The sequence below is a fragment of the Hylobates moloch genome, unplaced genomic scaffold, assembly GCF_009828535.3.
Source record: "Hylobates moloch isolate HMO894 unplaced genomic scaffold, HMol_V3 SCAFFOLD_18, whole genome shotgun sequence".
Taxonomy (NCBI): domain Eukaryota; kingdom Metazoa; phylum Chordata; class Mammalia; order Primates; family Hylobatidae; genus Hylobates; species Hylobates moloch.
Genome location: NW_026652293.1, coordinates 50,615,622 through 50,636,678, shown reverse-complemented (window position 1 = coordinate 50,636,678; position 21,057 = coordinate 50,615,622). Strand labels below are relative to the sequence as shown.

General features: G+C 41.5%; 1 protein-coding gene across 4 annotated transcripts in view; it reads left to right on the top strand.

The window, feature by feature from the left end:
- Positions 1 to 21,057, top strand: part of ESRRG (estrogen related receptor gamma) — a 595,534-nt gene that overhangs the window by 151,765 nt on the left and 422,712 nt on the right. For 3 of the 4 annotated variants that reach the window (XM_058430554.1, XM_032136353.2, XM_032136354.2), the window contains exon 2: positions 867 to 958. The exons of the other annotated variant lie outside the window; for it this stretch is intronic. The gene's annotated coding sequence lies outside the window, so the exon portion shown is untranslated. The remainder of the gene's footprint in view (positions 1 to 866; positions 959 to 21,057) is intronic. 4 annotated transcript variants of the gene reach the window in all.

Sequence of the window (21,057 nt, the reverse complement as noted above, 5' to 3'; positions counted from 1 at the left end):
TGCACCAAACAAACTGTCAGGGGCATTCCAGCCTCCTGTTGGTCACAACCTTCTCTTCTCCCTTCTCACCCCCTGAGCTGCAAGTTCGACACAGAATTTCCCCGGATATCCAAGGGATTGCTTTGTTGCTCTGAACAGTCTTTTTGTATTTTAGTAAAGATATGAGAAGCATTAAGTTAAATCATATGGAATTGCCATTTTTGTAGGTTGAAATTGATAGAATAATAGCAACTTCATGAGGTTCAACCCAGTAGCTTCCTTTGATAGATATCTCCCTAAAACATAATTAGTGTATGTTTAGTGAAAACCCACTTGGAGTTTATTTAAAATAGAAGCTTCAAGTTTGTCCACTTAGAAAGCTTGAGCCTCTCTACTCGCTCTCTTGTGTTTTTTTCTGAAGATCAGAGAAATAGGACACAAAGACTTCATGTTTGGAGAAATGCATATATTTTGAGACTAATATGAAGTAAGTAAAAAGTCCCTTGGTCTTGGAAGAATTTTTTTTTTCTGAAAGTTATATATGGGTATTATAATGGAAAATACTTTGAAACCCTAACCAGAGCATTTGCTATAAATAAGAGAGGAGAGGAAGATTAATAAATCTGATAAAGCTGAGAAGGAAGAAATCTTAAAATAAGAAATGAGGACTGTACCTTCGTTGGAGTGTTAATACAGCCCTGAGTGTATATATAGGAAAATCAAAGACTTGCTAAAGGCAGAGCATACTAAGTCATAGCTATTAATGTGTGCTTAACTCTATTGCCTGGGAGATTTTATTAAATGCAGCGGCCAAGAAAATTGACCTTACTTTTTTTTTTTTTTCCTTTTTTGGGTTGGATCCTTGCTCACGTCACATAAATGAATAGAGCTGACAATTTACTGGTTCATCAATGAAACGATATTAAATTATGAAGATGTAAGGAAAAAATCCTACGCTAACACTGTCGCAGTTTGAAAGGTAAGCTGCTCCCTACAAGATTAGGAGATATTAATGTTCTTTTAAAATCTATATAACATAATGTCATGTGATACACATTAGAGGGTTAAGTGGCCCCTTGACATCTTTGACTACTATTGTGGTGTTGGCAAGTATTTCATAGTAAGGTACCATGTTTTCCGCATTCTACCTTTTAGAATGTAGAAACATCATTTTAAATGCTTTTAAAGTGGTGTTTTTTTTTTTTTTTTTTTTTTTTTTTTTTTGTCTATGTATGGGATATTCTGGCAGATTGGACTTTACCGAGTGTGTGTTGTAGTGATCATGTAGGTGCTTTGGAAAGGTTTTGCCCATGTTTCTATTGATTCACTAAACTGACCAGTAAGCTGAGGTTGTGAAAGTCAGACTATTTCTTAATTCTTGTCTTTCGGTGATGCCTAAGAAGTAAAATATTATTCTTCTTTATGTCTTGTCCTGTGTTTAAGATAGGGATCCTTCTCTTTCTAATTCTACCCTCTGTGAGCTTGCCAAAAGTTCTTGGTATCCATTAGATTCCAATTGAATACCCATTTCTTTCCAGAGATATCTGTCTACTTCACTCCATTTTTGAAGGGAAATTATGTAATACTAACATTCCCAGGTTATCATCCATTAGTCAATTAATATCCTAGACCCAGGTCCTTCACTTGGATCCATGAACTCTGTTGTAGTTGGAATGACTGTCATACAAGGATCATAGCATGGAAGGATTCTTTTGTTGGAGAGTGTCTGTGCATTCATCCTACTCTCACATGGGTTTGTAACTCATGAAGGATGAAGAGCCACTGCCTCCTCTAATGCAGGATCTCTGATGTATTAGTTACTCTGAGTTCCTGCTGCAGAGGCCAGCGCAGAGTAGGTGCATACGAATCCGTGTGCGCTCACTGCCAACGATGCCTTTCAATGGTGCTTGCTACTGAACCCTTTGGAATAAGGCATATTTTTGAACAGCATTCAGCAGACTCCTGCTTCAGTGTAGAAAATGGCACTTTAGAAGTTGAATTACCTTTTTCATGGCACCCAGGTTGCTTAATTTGCAAATTGAGAGTAATTTAGTCAGTGGGAGAATATGTTTTCATGTTTGAAGTCCGTTGGAATGAATTTGGCATTCTCTCTGCTCCTTCAGCTTGAACTATCATAAAATGGAGTTCTGGCCCCAAGTCGTTCAGTTATATGATGCTGGGATATCATCTGTTGTTTTGCGTAGCATCAGTTTAGTTTTAAATATTGGTGATACCTACATCTACTTCTTATGGACTACAGGTGTGCCCTGCTTTCAGAAAACTTGGATATGCTTCAAATTCATGCTTACTATGCCATTGCAGGAAGGGGCAATGATTTGTACACTAAAAATAGATTGGCTTTAAAATATAATTTATCACAAGATTCCTTTAAATAACCAACTCTCTTAGAGCATTTAAAATATGATTTGATTTGAAAAATCAATAGCTACATGCTCAACTTTTCAAGAACACGTCTGCTTTGTAATGTGAGGCGGGTGAAGGGCGGGGGGCACCGAGCCGCAAGGAATGAGGGTCTTAAGTGAGCTGAAGAGGAATTAATTTTAATTTAGAAAAGAATTTGCTTTTCCAGAGTTTCCCAAGAAAAACACCTTCACCTTTATCACCTCCAGAGTACGTAAAGAAAAAAATAATAATAAAGCAGGCCAATTTCAGTTTGGAAAAGGTAAATCTATCTCTTTGGTGGGTCACATTCTGCATTATGCATGTGTGTAAAAGTGAGGTTTGCTTTGATCCTGACTATAAAAAGTTTATTTTTAAACTCAGACTGGGCAGGAATCCAGCGATGCTCTTTCCCCTGCAACACATCCTGGGTTTCAGGTCCCCAGCCTGGCGGAATGCAGCTAAGCAGCAGGAAGTAGTTGAAGAGTGTAGAGACTTGATGGGTGCGGAGGTTTTTTCCCCGCTTCCTCCCCTCCATTTCTGAAATTCAAATTGAATGCAATTTTCAGCTCATTTGAGCCAGAATATACTGTTGCTGAGCTTCAGTGGCTCTTAAATTCAAACTCACAGGAGAAAACAGATATCATCTGTCACAGAGGGTGGGAGAGAGAATACTCCCCGCATTTATTCACGGGAGGCAGAGCTCTAGTAACTAATTCAAACCTTTCTGACTAATTGACTAATCACTCACCGGCAAACTTATCAACTAATCAATGAAACCTTTAGGACACCCATCTTATGCAGTCTGGGAGTAGCTACCCCCTTCCTTTAGAAAAAATTGTTCAAGTCCATTTTTATATCATTGGTACTTTAATACCTTTTTGGCAAAACGAGACAGAATATCATGGCAATCTTTTTTTTCTGCTCTTCCTGACTATTTTTATTGTTTCCATCTTTAATGTCTTTGTCAATTCTATTTATTTGTGACTGAGAATTAGCAGAAAGCTTATGGCTGGCTAAGTGGAACAAAAAATTTGAGTTTTTTTTTCTTTTTTTGTTACTATACAGAGTACTTGAAAAATATCTTTCTTTCTTGGGGGCAAGGATAAGTACCAGTTAAAAGGGAGAAACCCACTCCTACAGTTTTTGAGTTTGCAAGCGTGGCGAATCTGCAGGGTGGATGTTTCAGGATGGCTTGAGAATGCCTCTCAGTTAAGTTCTGCCCCTGGGTATGTGTCCAGGGAATGCAAATAGATTTGAGCAAATAACAATCTGAAATTTCTCCTTTGATTTCAGAAAGGGTGCAAGGTGGCAATTTTGATTCGAAATGTAGGTTATATGATTTACTGCTGATGCTTGTCCTTGAGTGTTTTAGTATAAGCCAAAATTTACATGGGGATATGAAGGCCATTGTCTGTCTCTTGCTGTTTGTCTTCTTCTCCTTCTTCTTTTCTTTTTTTTTCCTCAAGGTTCATGAGAGAAAAGTTAATTATGATGTTATTTCAAAGTAAGTAGAAGTAAAACAATTTGATCTCTAAATATTTTTAATGAAGTTTGTTCATAGCTATCATATTTGGAGTTTAAAATTGTTTTACATAAAGTAAGTATATGGTCTGGCCATATATATTTATATTTATACTCGTGTGTGGGTGTGTGTTTGTGTGTGTGCTTGTATGTGTGTGTTTGTGTGTGTGTGCATTTACCCATCCCCAAAGTCTCTAAGAAGGTGACAGTAGGAACATCCAAATGGTGGTCATTTTCACATTAATAGTCATCAACCACTGTATTCTCTTAATGGTAATATGCTTGTGAATTAGATCCTTCATAAAAGACATTTATTTCATTTCTTTCATAAGAATGATACTGACATGCTAACTTGTTTTCTCATGATTGTACCTCAGTACAAGTACCATAACCATATTGTTGTTTCTTGGACACATGGTACAAGAAGCCAAACATCTACTATGAGGTTGTGATTTATAAAAAGAAATATATATTTGTTCTTTGTTGCCCCCACAACACCCCCAACCTTCACATTCCTGACTACAGAGCTCTTTATCCCTTGGAATTTCCTGTTTGACAAGAGTGTCTTCATTCTATTGAAGTGACTTTTGGAGGGCTCCCAAATGGGTTCTGGTCACCAGAAAAAAACAAGCCATCATTACAGGCTTGGAACTTTCAACCATACCCCTCATCCTCCAGGAAGGAGAGAGAAGCTGAATATTGAGTTAATAATCGACCATGCCTACAGGATGAAGCCACTATAAAAATCCCTAATCTGGGCCAGACACGGTGGCTCACACCTGTAATCCCAGCACTTTGGGAGGCTGAGGCAGGCAGATCACAAGGTCAGGAGTTCAAGATCAGCCTGGCCAACATGGTGAAACCCCATCTCTCCTAAAAATATAAAAATTAGCCAGGCAAGGTGGCAGGTGCCTGTAATCCCAGCTACTTGGCAGGCTGAGGCAGGAGAACTGCTTGAACTTGGGAGGCAGAGGTTGTGGTGACCCAAGATCACGCCACTGTACTCCAGCCTGGATGACAGAACAAGGCTCCATCTCAAAAAAAAAAAAAAAAAAAAAATTCCTAAACTGTGGGATTTCAATTTGCAATTTCAGAGAGCTTCTGGGTTGCTGAACATGGGGAGCTTCTGGGAAGGTGACATGCCTGGAAAGGGCTTGGAAACCCCGTGCCCCTTCCCATCTACCTTGCCCTATGCACCTCTTTATCTGGCTGACTGTTCATCTGTATTCTTTATAATATCCCTTATAAATATAATAAACCAGTAAAAGCAAGTGTTTCTCTGAGTTCTGTGAGCTGCTCTAGCAAATCAATCAAACCAGAGAAGAGGATTAAGGAAACCTCAAATTTATAGCTAAATCAAACAGCAGTTGTAGGTAGCCTACAACTTTCAGTTGATGTCTGAAGTGGAGGGAAGTCTTGTGGGACTGAGCCCCTAACCTGTGCTGTGGGATCTGATGCTGTTTCCAGGTAGCGAGTATCAGAATTGAGTTAAATCGTAGGACACCCAGTTGGTGACCACTGGAGAACTGACGTGTGGGAAAGCAAAAGCAAGCCCACATGTCTGAACACAGAAGTGTCTGTGTTGAGTATGAGAGTAGGAAAAACAGTTTAATTTTTCCTATGTTATTACACCTACATTGACCAGGAATCTACATTTTCAGCTAATTACTGGTTATTAGAGTTTTAGTTTTTCTATTAAAAATATCTTAAATTTTCAGTTTACAAGTAATTACTGAGTGCTTACTACATACCAGCCATTCATTGTGCTAAGGTTTATAATGTGTAAAATAGTAGTTCTCTAACCTAAGTGAAGTGGACATTGGAGGTGAAATATCAAAAGAGTCACCAATACGCACTCTCCCAACCCTTTCTCTCAGTGGATAACCACTTTTTAAAAAGCAATGGATATGGTTTGGCTGTGATCCCATCCAAATCTCATCTTGAACTGTAGCTCCCATAATTCCCATGTGTTGTAGGGGGGACTGTGTGGGAGATAACTGAATCATGGAGGCGGTTTCCTTCATACCATTCTTGTGGTGGTTAATATGTCTCATGAGATCTGGTGGCTTTGTAAGTCTCACAAGATCTGATGGCCTTTCTCTTAGCTCTCATTCTCGCTTTTCTGCTGCCATGTAAGACATGCTTTTTGCCTTCCACCATGATTGTGAGGCCACCCCAGCCGTATGGAACGGTGAGTCCATTAAACCTTTTCTTCAGAAATTACCCAGTCTCGGGTATTTCTTTTTATTTTTGAGATGGAGTCTCATTCCGTCTCCTAGGCTGGAGAGGAGTGGAGTGATCTCGGCTCACTGAAACTTCCGCCTCCTAAGTTCAAGCAAGTCTCCTGCCTCAGCCTCCCAAGTAGGTGGTATTATAGGTCCCCGCCACCACGTCCGGCTGATTTCTGTATATTTAGTAGAGACGGGGTTTCACCATGTTGGCCAGGCTGGTCTTGAACTCCTGACCTCAAGTGATCCACCCACCTCAGCCTCCCAAAGAGCTGGAATAACAGGCGTGAGCCACCATGCTCAGCCTCTGGTATGTCTTTATCAGCAGCGTGAGAACAGACTAATACACCAATATCTAACTTTGGGAGAAAGAGTTGGGAGAAAGGATGATACACAAAATAATCAGTAATAAGGATAATAAAATACGCATACTGAGCTGCTAAATGTATAGTAGTCTTCAAAATTGCTAACAGAATCGAGCAAGGAAAGGGCCAGTGGGGTGCTGACATCCTGCAAGAAGGCATTGCAGGGTTGATAGGCCAGGGGTCAGTTGAGGGAAGATGGGGGAGCAGACCAGGAGGGAGGCAAAACTATAGTCCAAGGGAGAATGCAATTGAGGAATACAAGTGCAGAGCTCTTGAAGCAGAGAGTTCCGTGATGCACCAGAGCCTGTTCCTACTAAAAGAATCACTTGTTAAATTTCTAGGAATTTTGTGATCCAGTTATAATTTAATTTTCTTAAAAATTGAATGATAGGCTGGGCGCGGTGGCTCACGCTTGTAATCCCAGCACTTTGGGAGGCCGAGGCGGGCGGATCACGAGGTCAGGAGATCGAGACCACGGTGAAACCCCATCTCTACTAAAAACATACAAAAAATTAGCCGGGCGTGGTGGCGGGCGCCTGTAGTCCCAGCTACTCGGAGAGGCTGAGGCAGGAGAATGGCGTGAACCTGGGAGGCGGAGCTTGCAGTGAGCCGAGATCGCGCCACCGCACTCCAGCCTGGGTGACAGAGCGAGACTCCGTCTCAAAAAAAAAAAAAAAAAAAAAAAAAATTGAATGATATGAACACATAATAAGTCAATATATTAAAACCAAAAGTAATAAATACTCCAAATTAATCACTTTCCAATTATTCTTCTTCACCACATTTTGGTCTTATCCATGTTCTTGAGGTATGGAAAGTCTAGAATACTGCACTGCTCTGCATCTCCTCATCAGCTCCATGTTCACCATGTCATGTTGGTAGCTCAAATCAGCCATGGAGGGAGTATTTACAGCACAGAAATTGACAGTGCCCCAAATTTTCAAATGAAAATTTTTTTTTCACTTGAGAGCCAGTTCTTAAAATTTACCAGACGAGCATGGGGTGGGAGTAGAGGTGGGGCTAGAAAAGTAGAAAGCCTAAGTGAAAAGCTTTGAGAAGGCAGGGCTACATTAGAAAAGTGGCTCCATCTCATTAAGTTAGGCCAATGGTTTATAGTCCATTTAGAAATAATTGGGAGCCGTTGTCTTCCTTTAAATACCTTTTTATTATAATTAGCATATATTGTCAATACAGAAAATTTGGAAAATGGGAATAACAATGACTATAATATTTTCTATATGTTCCACACTTTTTAAGTGCTTTAAATATAATAAATTATTTAATCCTGGAAACAGCCCTATAAGGTAGTTGCTGCTATCCTATTTCAGAGATGGAGAAATTGAGTTACAGAGAAGATAAAAGCTTTGGCCAAGTAGAAGAGCTGTGATTTGAAAGCAGGAAATTTTTTAATTCTTGTGGTATTATTCTTGTGGTCTTATTCTTGTGGGATAGTTATCCAGAGTAGGATTGCTAAGCCAATGTGTTTCCATATTTTCAATTTTATAAGAAATTGTCAATTATATAAATTGGCTGGACATGGTGGCTCATGCCTGTAATCCTAGCACTTTGGGAGGCCAAAATGGGAGGATTGCTTGAGGCCAGGAGTTTGATACCAGGCTGTACAATATAGCAACACCCTTTTCTCTACAAAAAAAAAAAAAAGCCAAGTTTGGTAGCATATACCTGTATCCCTAGCTACTCAGGAGACTGAAGGGGGAGGATCACCTGAGCTCAGGAATTCAGGAATTTGAGGCTGTGGTGAGCCATGATCACACCACTGCACCTCAGCCTCAGGGACAAAGCAAGACAGACCCTGTCTCTAAACACACACACACACACACATCCTTACCAAAATTGTGCGAGGACCCAATTCCTAGTTACCCATGGTTCTAACAGACTTTACTTTTTGTCAATTTGTTATAGGGAAGTAGTATCTTATTTCAATTTGCAATTTTAAAATTATTAATGAAGCTGAAGATCTTTTACAATTTTATTGGTCATTTATATCTTCTTTACATGGATTTACTGCCTTGCCAATTTTTTTTCTATTGAAATCTTGTCATTTTCCTTCTTTGTTGAAACCTCTTGTGTACTAACAATATTAACCTCTTTTTCTTAAATGTGTTCTAAAAATGTTTCCTTATTTTATTTTTACCTTTTTTTCACCCCCAAAGATGGAGTTTCACTCTGTCTCCCAAGCTGGAGTGCAGTGGTACAATCTCAGCTCACTGCAACCTCTGCCTCCTGGATTCAAGCAATTCTCCTGCCTCAGCCTCCTAAGTAGCTCAGATTACAGGTGCACACCACCATGCCCGGCTGATTTTTATATTTTTAGTAGAGACCACGTTTCACCATGTTGGCCAGGCTGGTCTTGAACTCCTGACCTCATGATCTGCCTGCCTCGGCCTCCCAAAGTGCTAGGATTACAGGCGCGAGCCACCGCGCCTGGCCTTATTTTCACCTTTTAATTTTGGTTTGGATTATCTTTCATGACAGAGAAGAAGTCAAATATATTTATTTTGTGTTTTTGTTTTGTGGTTTCTCATTTTTCTGTCTTGATTAGGTTGGCTTCTCCTCTGAAAGAAAGAAAAACAATTTTTTTATTCTAAATATTTTGTATGTCTTTTCAACATGATCCCTGCTTCCCATAGCTCATAGACAAGTTGGGCTGATGACTGCAGAGCACAGGGATTTCTGCTTTGTGTGATCAGTGCTGTAACCAAGGGTGCTCAGAGTCCCAGGAGAACCCTGAGGAGGGCACCTGGGCCAGTTAGGCCAGTTGGGAGGCGGGGTGCAGCTGGTTCTCCTGAGAGCAACATCCCAGCTGAACCTCTAAGGCTGAGGCAGCAGGCAGGGGTGGGAAGATTTCCAGGGGAGGGAAAGAGCAAGCCAGGGAGCTGTAAAACTTTGAAAAGACAGAGTCCATTTTCCAGAATAAGGAAGGAGCAGTTTCTCAGTGTGGGTCAAGGGAAAACATTTTTCATAGGAAGGGAGAATTATTTTCCTGAATTTCTCTTATTTTACACAAAGGATAGGCCAGAAAAAGGTATTTTAAGCTGAGGACAAAGAAAGCTCTGAAGGTGAGATTAGAAAAAATGAAATAATAAATCAATAAGGGTAAGGAATACCTTCCCCCAAAATGGTTAGGGATGGACAAGGGACAAGCGTCCTCATATGAGAATTAGGAGAAATGTGCATGTCATCTTTAATATCCATGTACCTTCTCCTTGTTGCTTTGGGACCAGAGAGTGACAGGTGCCCCCTCACTGAACTTGACCATTAGTCTCTCAACTTCCAAGCCCCACATCAGCCACACTAGAATAATATCGCTTAACATGCCAGCTTTCCTTACAAAAATCACATGAGTTCCCATTATCTCTGGTGAGATCTGTCCTCCTTGGACAGTTAAGCTCTCCATAGCATTATCCCATCACCCACTTCTAGTTGCTCTTCTTCACTTTAAAAATCATAATCACTGTGGAACCTTGTGTGTTCTACAGGCAATGCTTCCCATTTGCAGTTCCTTCTTTTTGGGGCCTTCTCCGTTACTCTTTGACAAGCTAACTGGAGTCCCATTTATCTTTCAAGGCTCAGCTTAAATGTCACTTCCTTCCTGCAGCCTTTCCTGACACCTTGAACTAGAAGAAACCTGGATGTGGAAGTGTCTGTCAGTACTATTTAGGACTCATGCTGAAACAACAGTGTATTATAGTGCTATATTTCTACAGGTTCTTAACTGGATTGAAATTTCTGGAAGGACCAGAACTATGTCTTATATGTCTTTGCAGTTCCCAGGTCTTTAATACAGTGAAGTCTCATCCACCCTGACAAAGACTAGAAGACTAAACTCATCTCTAGAAACAGACCCATGGACAGCAGAGGCAAGGGTAGAGAGGACACTCACAGAATAAACAGAATGTAAAGTCACTCTGAAAATGGGGTGTTGAAGCTTGAGGAGAGAGTAATTCTAAGTAAACCCCAGAAGGAAGTGAGCCAGGAAATGCTCAGGGGATGAATAAACGGATCACCTGGTATTCATGGTGGAGGGCAAAGGTGAAGTTAAATAGGATGAATTGGTAATGAGCCATGTTCACATCTTCCTTTGCACTTGAGAACCAAAAAGCAATATGGATATAGAAGAGACTGAGAATATCTGAAGCAGAAGGAAAGAGGTTAGAAGGGAGATTAAAGATGCAAGAGAAAAAGAAGCATGTGTGAGAAAAGGGAGAAGTGAGTCAGAGAAAGGTTCTTTGAAGGGGTTGTGAGTCAGAAAGGAAGATGACATATTAAACTTGGCAGAATGTCCATGAGGACAGTGGTGAGGGGTCTCTCCTGGACTCAGAGTCCAGTGAAATCAGGTCCAGTGAATTCATGTCCAGTGAAATCAGGTGGTGACTAATAACTTAGATAAGGTAAGAATGATACAGTATGGGTGTTAGGGGGTTTCCTGAGGGCTGGAAATCAGGTACGGTTTCTATGAGAACATGGGGAGGGTGATGGCAGGACTGGCATGGCAGTTGTGCTTGGAAAGGGATCACAGATGTAGCGTTTTATAGTTGAATAGCATCATAAAGCAGGAAGAGACCTGCGGGGTCTGGTCCAATATTCTCATTTACCATTTAGAACAAAAAGTCTAAAAGTCTTAATGCCATCTCCTAGGCCCCCTGTGGTCTGCACTCTGCCCACATTTCAGGCCTGATCACGTGCTTCTCTGCTTTCTTAAACTCCTGCAAGGCCAAACCACCTGTGATGCACTAAGCCTTGCGTTCTTTCTCATTTCTAATACCATTCTCTCTGTCTGGAATGTTCTTCTACATACTCCTTGTTTTTTTGCCCAACTCTTATTCAAATTCCAGGTCTCAGCTTAAAAACATTTCTTCCAAGCACTCCCTCTCCCAACTCCCCTCCACACACGCACTGGGTCAAGTCTTCATTATATGTTTCCAAGTATTCATTTCCTATGTTTAAAATTTGATGGGAGATGTATTACCTTTTTGATGGACTCTTTTCTCTTCTGGGTTGTGAATTCTATTGAGTCCTATCTTTTAGTATTGTACTTGTCACAGAGTAGTTGCACAATAAATATTTCTTAAGGGAAAGAAGGAAGGAAGGAAGGAAGGAAAGAAGGAAGGAAGGGAAGGAAGGAAGGAAGGAAGAAATTTGAGTGACAAACTTTCACCACCAATTGTTAACAGAGCCTGACAAGTGTCTTCTGAAACAATCAGATGTGACTTGAACATTCACATTCAAACTTGGGAGACCAGTGTGGTTTTTTTGCCAGTTTTTTTTTTTTTAATTGTGGTGAGAAAATTAACTACTTTAGCCAGTTCTAAGTGTACATACAGTTCAGTGGCATTAAATGCATTCCCATTCTTGTTCATCATCCATCTCTAGACATTTTCATCATATCAAACTGAAACTCTGTACCTATTCAACAATAATTCCCATTTCTGCTCCCCACCTGTCCCTAGCATCCCCCATTCTTTCTATCTCTATGGATTTGACTACTCTGGGTGCCTCAAATAAGTAAAATCACACAATGTTTGTCCTTTTGTATCTGGCTTATTTCACTCAGTGTAGTGATTTCAAGGTTCATCCTGGCTGTAGCATGTATCAGAATCCTACTATTTTCCAAGGCTGGATAATATTCCACTGTATGTAGCTACCACATTTTATTTTTCCATTTGTTCATTGAACATTTGGATTGTTTCCATAGGAGACCATTGTTTTAAATCCTAAAATACATAATCCTCCATGTAATCTAGTAACCTGGGTGATGGTCAGTGGCATGCAGCTGGAGGATTTAATCAGGGAAGGAAAGGTTAGATGGAAGAATCATCAATGTGCTTAGGAAAGTCATCAAAAATGTCCATTAACATGGAGGCCATGACAGGAGGAAGAGGAGATGTTCCCATTGGGTCATGGCAGTCTTGACATGAAGAAGGCAATGAAGATGGATGCTGTGAATTTCTTAATGATAGTAAATATTGAGAAGTGGGGTTGAGAGATGCTCCTTTTTTTAACCTTCCCTTATTATTGAAATGGAGGAGTGGGATGGCTAGAAGGGGCAGAAAAAAGTGAGACATCCTCTGAGAGGAGACACTGGGGAAAAGAGGTGAGAAAAAGTGGAGGCTAAAAGGGAGTTTGCCCACAGATATTTTACAGGGGAAAAATTCAATGGTGAAGGAAGAGTCAATCAATTCAAAGCCATTCTACAAATTTCATGCAGGGAGAGCCCTCAGCACAAGACTGATGCATATCTATTCTATAATTAACGACAATATGAAGGAAGTGATTCCATGGTCACCATTAGGTTCCAATCCCTCATGGTCAATACTTTCTCCTTTTTAACTAGACTATTTTGGGCCCTTTTCTTCTCTTTGTCTTTTCAGTAACTGGAAAAGAATTACCAAAACTCACCCCATGAAAATCCCTCATGTGCCTGAATTCTTTCGAAGTTAAAGATTGGAACTGGATTAAACTCTTTTCCCTTAACAACTTCTTAGCTACAGTTTTCTAAGCCTTTAATGCTCTTTGAATTGTCTGCTCTAAGTTCTCTTGGGTTAAAGTACACCAGTAAGAATAGCCAGATTTCGTCATATCCCGTGCAAAGCTAGTGCTCTCTTTCATGATCTGGGAGCCCCGTCCCGCGGTGCCAGCATCCAGTATGGCACCAGTCCTGCCTTGGAGTAAAAGAATGCCATATTCCTGAAGGAAATTTCTCAGCCTGCAGAGAGGGGCCTATGGCGTGCCTTAGCCATCAAGCTCAATCTCTCAGCCTAAAGGCAGAGCAAGTCACTTTCCAAGATATGGCTGGCCCTAAGATTGTGTTAGCTTTTTGGAAGTATTATCCTTTTTTTTCTACTTCAGAAGCTCAGCACGTTGGCCCATTTCAAGTTGCCTCTGATCTTTAACTGCTGCTCCTCAGCCCCTTGGATCCATCCTTGGGGAGATTCTCACTGGTCACTTTGCAGAGCTCCCTCAGGCCAAGAAAGCCTCCCTCGCTTTGTTTCTACTTAACCCTTGCCCTTCAGGGCGGTGAGCGGCCGTCTTCAGGCTCCCTCCCTTGTAGTCTATTATTACTTGCAGGTGATTAGCAGGTCGCTTCTAAGCAAAAAGGAACATTGCCCCAGGCACCGCATTCCCATAGGCTCTTGCCATTTTGCTACAAAAGAGAAAAATCGAGCCTTTGAAGAGTGTATATACACTATTCATGTACTTAGAAAGAGAGGAGTGTCTATAAAATTTCAGGAACAGCATTGGATTTTACTCAGTTATCAGACGGCAGAACTCTTGAGTTATGGTTCAGATTGCTTTTGGAATTAAAAAGAAGCAGTTGCCATTTCTAAGCATCTAGTCTTTTAATAAAAGTTTATTTGAGAATTTCTCTCTAGACACTAATCCTCCAACAAGCTGTATTCCAGTGAGACAGAGTGTCCATGAAATATAGTAATTGGGGCTCTGTTGGGCTATTCTTCGTGCAGGGAGAGCTCGCTTAGTGACAGCGTGCTGCATTCAGCATTCAGCATTCCACCCGGCGCTCCGGCTACTCATTTGACCAGATGAAAGCTTCCTTCTCTACCTCAATCCTCCAGGCTTTTTTGTCACCTACACTGCTACCTTCAGATCCCCCAGGGGAAATATTATATGCTTCTTTCAACGTCTTGAGCTACTGTCCCCAGCATTAAGTGAAACATTATACTTTTTTTTTGTATCTCTATGGCTGCAAGTGCAATGTCCCTCTTAGACCACAAAAAAAGTAACTAGTTCATTTTCCAGAGTTTTAAATGGCTAGTTTCTCTCCTATTATTTTTCATTGAAAAATAAAATTTTAAAACTAAAGGTAACTTTTTCCCCTTCGCTCCTCTGCCAAATAAATATTGCCAAACCATTTGGTCTTTGGACTCCATGGATTCACATTTCATGTGTAAGAGCCACAGGAACGTAACAAGAGTGATTTTTTTTTTCATAGGTGTTCTTAGTTTTCCTGGGATGGAAAGTGGTTGAGCTGAAGTACCTGTTCCCACAGAACAGGCCAGGAAACAAGTCCTCTGTCTCCTCAGTTTATTTGGCTCTGGATTTAATTTTTTACTCAGTTATGAGAGTGTGGTGTGTCCCTTAGAGCACCTGGCCAAATTCATCTGATCTGGTGTTTCCCAGGTGTGTGCAGATCTGCGGAAGCAGCCGCTCGAGGGCAGGGGCCGAAAGCAGCGGCTCGAGGGCAGGGGCCTGGCATCTGTGTTCTAACAAGTGCCTGAGGTGCTCCTTTGGGTCTGGCAAGCCTGGAAAACACTGGTCCATCCATCCCAGCATTTTGCTTGCAGACGTGTACCAGATTTCAGGGCTGTCTGAGGGCTGTGGAGTTATTTGTGTGGCCTTTTTCTCATGCTCGCTCAGATTGTTTTCTCCTGAGGCGATCGTGAACTGTGAAGAGCAGACCCACCTTGGTGTTTTCTGGAGACACAGTCTAGCTCTGTCGCCCAGGCTGGAGTGCAATGGTGCGATGTTGGCTCACTGCAACCTCCACCCCCCGGGTTCAAGTGATTCTCCTGCCTCAGCCTCCCAAGTAGCTGGGATTACAGGAATACACCACCACGCCTGCTAATTTTTGTATTTTTAGGAGAGACAGGGTTTCACCATGTTGGACAGGCTGGTCTCAAACTCCTGACCTCTGGCGATCCTTCCTCCTCGGCCTCCCAAAGTGCTGGAATTACAGGAGTGAGCCACCACACCTAGCCGAGCAGACCCACTTTGAATAAGCCAGGAAAAGAGGGAACATTCCGCCCCCCAAAAAACCAAAAACCCCACCCCGTCCCCCCAGAAGCAGAAAAACCTCAGGGGCATATTCTTCTCTTGTATTTGAGAATAACCTTAGAAGGTATAAAATTGAAATACTCCTTCTGGGAACCGCTGCTGTCTTGCTTGTCTCAACATGTTTTTGTTGTTGTTGTTGTTGTTGTTGTTGTGGTTTTTGAGACGGAGTCTCGCTCTGTCACCCAGGCTGGAGGGTGGTGGCGTGATCTCAGCTCACTGCAAACTCCACCTCCTGGGTTCAGGCAATTCTCCTGCCTCAGCCTCCCAAGTAGCTGGGACTACAGGTGCACACCATCATGCCCAGCTAATTTTTGTATTTTTAGTAGAGACGGGGTTTCACCATGTTGGCCAGGCTGGTCTTGAACTCCTGGCTTCATGATCTGCCCGCCTCGGCCTCCCAAAGTGCTGAGATTACAGGTGTGAGCCACCACACTCGGCCAACATATTTTATATAACAACAGTCATGCAGCCTGTTGAGCCATCCTATTTAAGTCCCCAAACCTTTGTCTCCCTGCGGGAGAACTGCCTGTGGTTCTTACTGCTTGATAAGGTGGCTCAGAAAAGGGACCTGTTTCAAGGACCTGGAAATCTTCTTGGGTAGATAGTAGCAGATGATACAGAAGAAAACCAGGAAGCTTTGGGGTATGCTGGGGAGAGCTACTAGATATAAATATGCATAAGAAATACCATATACTTTTATTATCTATGGAATAAGTCAGGCTGGGGGCTGAGGAACAATTGAAAACAGTATCTTGGGTACATAATGAAGTTTTAGAGTTTCTCACCTCACCCACTATGGCTTCCTGTTTGCCCAAGTCACATTTCCACCCTGTCATAAATACACCCTGGCTGGAGCTGCAAACTCTATCAATAACAACAAAAAGCCATGACATGAGCCTTTTCTGTATTTGCAACACTCTTTGGATTGCCATGGCAACAATAGTTTTAATTATGGAAAGGCAAAATGATAACTTGTATATCAGATGTGGCTCACTTTTCCCTGTGGACAAAACTCTGATTTGAGAAAGGCTTTGCATGTGGATTTTCCTTCTAGGCTGGATTTTATTATCTGCTCTAACAGACAGCTCTTTTGCTTATGGAATGAACCAGAAGAAGCCGAAGCCCTGGGTGAAGGGGCTGCTGGACATTGGCCCTCGTGGAGGCGAATTGGACCTTTTGGTCTCGGAGGCAGCCTGATGTGCTTGTCACGTGTGCGTTTAAGAACCAAGCGAGTCATTGCTCTCGAGGGCTGCTTTTGGCCTCCCCTTTCAACCAGTGGAAATCTGCATGTTAGGATAGAGACTTGCGTGAAGTATCATCTGGTAATCATCCTTGACAATGTTCAGGATTATGCTGGAGGGACAAACAAGTAATTCCATTGCAGTAGCAGTCATGGAAATATACAAATCATAGCAGCTTTCCAATCAGAGCTATAGAGGGGGAGATGTGGGAGAGAAAACCTCTTCCTCTGTCTGCTCCCCATGCCCTTCATTTCTGGATCTACTTGCTCACTCCTCGAATTTCTCTTCAGGTTTGGAAAGGTATCACACCACCTCTAAATAATTCTGGGCTCCCTCATTTTGAAAGCTCTTGCAAAGCTAAATAATCTTCTTCGTAGGTAAACATAAATCATTGTCTACCTCCTTTGCTCCTTGAGTAGACCTTTTGATACATTCATTAATTATGGTCACTGCCTGGTGGTGCAGTGATGGCTGAGTCACTGCCGTGAGCATCTTCCCTGGAACGCCCCCATTTCTGACACTGAACCCGAAAATCCAATTCAGTGTTAAAGAGGCCCTTCACTGTGACACTGGACAGCCAGGTGGTGAGGCAAGTAAAAGAAATATGCCTGAAAAATGCAGCAGTGTGGCTGTAGGAGTGAGGGTTGGAGAAAGTGGGTGCGTGGAATGTTGTTGGAATGATGCTGTCCTTAAAACCTGCTGCCACTGTTTCTAATCTCTGGCAACCTCTGGAATAAGATCTTGATCCTCTGCTCAGATCTGCCGACTCCACCAACAGTCCAGTTAATCACAATCCCAGCTTTTGAAGGCTAGAACGCCCATGCAGAACTGTTGAGTAACAGGCATCATGGTTCTCATTTCTAATCCTTTCCCACATTATTTTTTGGAAAAAAAAAATACAGAAAAGTCCCGATTTTTGTAAATCTTGCTTAACGAATGACACAGTCTCTGTGTTTGTTTTGTTTCCACATTCAGGGAGCTTTGCAGCTATGATTTTGATTTTGGAGTTTAGGCATGTTAATTAAGTCTTTGTATGAAAGCAGAGGGGTTCTGTTTCTTGTTTGTTAGTTTAATAAGATTTAGTGTTAAGAATGGCACTGAGAATCTGTCAGAATTAGCTTGGCTGCATATGTGTAGCTCAGTGCTTTGAGACCCTTGAAATGTCTGTTTTTAGGACATCAGCAGGGGGCTAATGAAAAGGCTTTGTTGATTTTAACGAATTGCAAGCCACTGTAGCCAAAATAAATATAATCTGCTTTTTGGATTAGTTGTCACAGATGATTTTACCTACTAACAGTGATTAAAGAACCCGAGTGGACCAGAAGCATAGCTGCTCTCTGGTGACTCTTGCTAAAATAGCAATAAACAGAAGTAAATAAAGACTTACGGCATTAGTTATCTTTAATAAACAGTGACACCAAATATACAGTGTGCAGGCGTGAAAGGGTAGGAGTGGAGGCTTAGGGAAGATTGGGGTGTCAAATACCTGTATGGCGCACAACAGTATGGCTCTTGCTGCCACAAAAACTTGCAATTGTTAACAACAACAGAAAACCCACAGGAAACACTAAAGTGCTTGCTGGTATTGTTCATGTGTTGTAGTTGTGGTTTATTAGAAAGTGGTTAGAAACCCAGGGCTATCTTCTTGTTTCCCAGCTCCTTTTCCAAAGCCAATCCAATTCATTGCCATTCTGCTCTCATCTTCCTTCGGACTTGGGGACCAAAGTTGAAATCCTGCAACTATAGGATTAGAGTATGAAAATGAAGGAAGTGTTAATTACTTGTGTAATTATTAACCTTCTTGCTACAGTAATTCTACCTAGTTAATGAACAGCTGACCAGCACTATATCCTTCTTTGTATTTTTCTACCCTGATGAAAAGAATGACTTGCCCCCACGGACAAATCTGATCCTTAGATTTCCCCAGGAGTCTCAGTCTTGGTTTTCCCTCACTACTGCTTAACTACGACTCGAACTAAAAAGGTTGTGTCTGAAACCCTCTTAGGCAGGGCCTGGGAGTGCTGGCTGAAAGATGCCTTTAGTAGCCAGAAAATTTATCAGGTGAGAGAAGCTACAGTTTTCCCTATTATTTTTAATTTTATCTAATGTTTTAAAAAATGCTGTGTATGCTTCATCTGTGATGGCAAACCAAGTGACATTCAGAGCCTTCCTTAGCTTCTCTTTGCCCTGGAGGGTAGATATTATTGTATTTGTTTGCAGATGCAGAGACTGGTGTGCCCAAGGTCCATGGTGAGTCATAGAGAGAACCAGCAATAGATCGTGGCTTTCCAGTTAGTTCCTGGTGGTAACCAGGGTGTTATCCCACTGTTGATTGCCCCAAAGCAGCGCACACTCACTCACAATTTCAAAGATTATAACCTTCACCCTCCAGAACTAGTAGCTGTCATTATTAAGGTTTTACCATGTGCCAGGCACTGTCCATTATAGATAGCATGCCATTTGATAATGCACAATAAATGTGTTCATCTCATAAATATTTGTTGAGTGATCCCAAGTACCAGGTTCTGCCTTAGAGATGCAGCAGGGAATAAAATTATACAAATTGCTGCCCTCCTGAAGTTTGTATTCCAGAGAAAGGAGTTAAGACAATAAATGCAATATATTTTAAAAAATTCTTTATATTAGAAGGTGGTAAGTGCCATGGAGAGAAAGCAGGAGAGTAGAGTTGCAATTCAAAATAAGATGAGTGAAAAAGCCCCACTGAGCAGGTGATCCTGGAGCAGAGACTTGAAGGAAGTTAGTGAGCAGCCACCTAGGTGTCTGGGGAAGAGTGCAAAGTGAAGAAGTACAGAGGCTGTCACCAGAGTGCCCTAGGAGGACTAGGGGAGGTCAGAGTTAATAAGAGGTCAAGTTCGTAGGAGTTTGCAGTCCATTGTCAGGAACATGTCCTTTACTCTTTGGGAGATGGGGAGCCCTTGGGAAGCTTTAGACAGAGTCTTGACACTGTATCTCTTACATTTCAAACCCTGAGAAGTAGGTAATGTTATCCTCATCTTACTGATGGAACACAGAGGGAGCTCAGAGTAAGTTTAGTTAAGTGCTTGAAAAAAGTCACCATGTAGTCGACTAAGAGGCAGAGAACACACTGTCTTACTCCTCCATGCTGCTACTACTCTCCGCCTCCTGATGAAAGATGTGTCTGGTATCTACGTGATGTCTTTCTTACCATCAAATGGGAAAAAAATCTTGCCAACTTTATTTTTTAGATGATATACTCTTTGAATATCTGGATTCATGTAGTAATTGAACCATTCAGGATACCATTTGCATCATTAAGTTTAGTTTCCAAATGAGACAGCAGAGCTTAGGGAAATCTTTAAGTTGGGTAAAACTGCTTGAGGTCACATAAGCGGGTAGTGTTGGGTCTGGGATTTAAACCTAGTTCTGCCGCCCAACTCTGAGTGATGTGCCTTGCTCACAGCATAATGCTGCCTCTACAACACTAATAATTTTAGACACTAAGATGCATTAAACATATGTAGGGAATGAGATGCCTGTAAAAGTGACCTTTTCATGCGGCTCCTTCCCTCAACTTCCTTCATGTTCCAGGACAGATCCTGGGGCAGATGTTCAGCTATCTGCTGGATCATACTGAAATTCTGTAAGCTAGAAAAGGCAGCAGCGTAATAAGCGAAAGCATTGTGTTGAAGTAAGCGTTTGGGGACTGTCCTTAGATTTCATTTGTCTCAGGAATTTCTTTTCCAAATCCTACAAACCACCACAAGGTGATATAAGTCTCTTTCTTTGTACATCAGTAACAATCTATTCTGGCTTGTTTCTTTTATGGTGAACTTGAAAGATAAAAAGGCATCATTAAATATCCTCATCTGTTTCTTATAATGAATGTGAAAGGCTATGCCATGGCTGGCAAATGCAGGCACACAATTGTACCTACAGAAAAATATGCACACACACACACACACACACACACACACACGCACTCCCATACATTCACACACTACTAGAGTTCTCTATTTTCTAGGTCTTGTTTGTAATTTTGACTCATGTTGATTATCTTGATCAACTCTATTTGAACGATTTACATCATTATTTTCCCTGACTGGAGTCCATACCAGCTTCTGGACATGACTTTTTAAAGAAGCCTTTACGTCCACAATCTTTAGAATTTTGACGGACTAACTAAACACTCTTTTTGTAGTGTGAGCACAGCATTGCTCTTTTCCTTCACTAAATAACTTTGCATTTCAACCTTGTATTTTCTGTGAAGGAAACACTGCCATGTGCATGAATGATATATTATACAACTTCATCTTACTGCAGGCAAGTTCTTCCCCAGTGCATTTCTGATGTTCTCTCGTATCGTAGTGCTACTCTTTTGTAGGCTTCACCTGGCATCTGCCACCATTTCCCTGAATAACATAACAAGATGCCAGTGATACTGTCTTAGACTTATTAGAATAAAATTTAATGCAGGTGCTCTGTTCATTTTCCATAGACTCTTACTTGGGTGTCTGGCATTTTGAA